This window comes from Zingiber officinale, chromosome 10B (genome assembly GCF_018446385.1).
Source record: "Zingiber officinale cultivar Zhangliang chromosome 10B, Zo_v1.1, whole genome shotgun sequence".
In the NCBI taxonomy this organism is placed as follows: domain Eukaryota; kingdom Viridiplantae; phylum Streptophyta; class Magnoliopsida; order Zingiberales; family Zingiberaceae; genus Zingiber; species Zingiber officinale.
This window is the reverse complement of record NC_056005.1, coordinates 40,774,650-40,775,986: the sequence shown is the minus strand read 5'-3', so window position 1 is coordinate 40,775,986 and position 1,337 is coordinate 40,774,650. Positions and strand designations below refer to the sequence as shown.

Below are 1,337 nucleotides of genomic sequence, written 5' to 3'. Positions count from 1 at the left end.
CCATTGGGATTTCTCCAACACACTCCTCATCTAAAGAGTCCTTATCTTTATATATATCAAGAAATTTGCACTCAACTATATTAATATCATAGAATTTGCCAAAATCTTTATCTTTGTTAGCCCCCACTAGCCTTTGTGGAAAAGGAATCCTTAGTAGAAGTCTTAGAAAGGATTGATCTTCTTTTTTTCATATTTTCTTTGAGCTCATGGCAGAGGTCCAACTTCCTTGTCTAGTGATGGTGTGATCCACCGTTGAGGGAAAGGTACTTGTGACGTTTAGATACTTTCTAGAATAAAGGGGCTGAGTTTTTGTGGTTTTGTTATTATTCTTCTCCCCAATTCTATATAAGTCCTTCTCTAGAAGTTCTTCATGATTCTTGCCACTTCTCAACTTAATATCATTACAATATTCACTAGACCTTGTTTGGGTAGGAGGGAGGTCATGTTTGAATGATTTTGAAATTATGCTATGAATCTTTGCCTCCAACTGTTCAAACCCCTCATTCTGTGACTTGTGATTTGCAAAACTTTTGGATGGTTGAACTGTATTTTGTTTAGCATGCTCTTTTGCATTCATGGCTTGCACTTCTAAAGTTCTTGGGAAAATTCCATCCAACTTTTATCTGACGATTCATGAAGGTTCAATGTCATTTGATTAATTAATGTGAATACTTCATCCACACTTTTATTCATAAAAGAACCTCCAGCTAATGAATCTAATAAATACTTATCTGAGAAAGAAATATCCCCATAGAATATGTGAAGAGTCAAATATTTTTCCAAACCATGATAGGGACACTGTCTTAACAAACTCTTGAATCTGTCCCATGCTTTAAATAGTAATTCTCCATTTACCTGAGCAAAGTGTGTGATGTTATTCCTTAAGTAAACTGTTCTGCTTGGAGAGAAAAAAATAATTCAAAAATCATTGCTCCAATTATTTCCAACTTGTAATGCTTTGAGGATGAAGAGAATAAAATCAAGCCTTTGCTCTATCCTTGATACTGAAAGAAAATGTCATCAACTGAATGACATTTGCTAAGACTCCCTCACAGTTTGCTATGTTATAAAGTTCTAGGAATTCTTCAAGGTGGAAGTATGGGTTTTCTGATATTTTTTCTCCAAATTTATGACCTTATATCATGGTGATTAATTCTGGGTTTAGTTGAAAACGTTTTACTTCGATATAAGGTTGCACAATGGGAGACATAAATCTTGCATAAATAGGTTCAAAATATTCTCTCAAAGGTCTGCTTGACACGTTAGTGCTCATGGATATCTAAAAAAATTATGAGAAAAAATAAAAATACAAAATTAAGAACAGGAAAGAAAATACA

The 1,337-nt window shown here is 33.7% G+C and overlaps 1 non-coding gene across 1 annotated transcript; it reads left to right on the top strand.

Annotated features, from left to right (window-relative positions):
• The first annotated feature begins 781 nt into the window (after positions 1–781).
• LOC122030651 lies at positions 782–889 on the top strand. The gene has a single exon (XR_006125520.1). It is a non-coding gene; the product is annotated as a small nucleolar RNA R71 (small nucleolar RNA).
• The last annotated feature ends 448 nt before the right edge of the window (positions 890–1,337 follow it).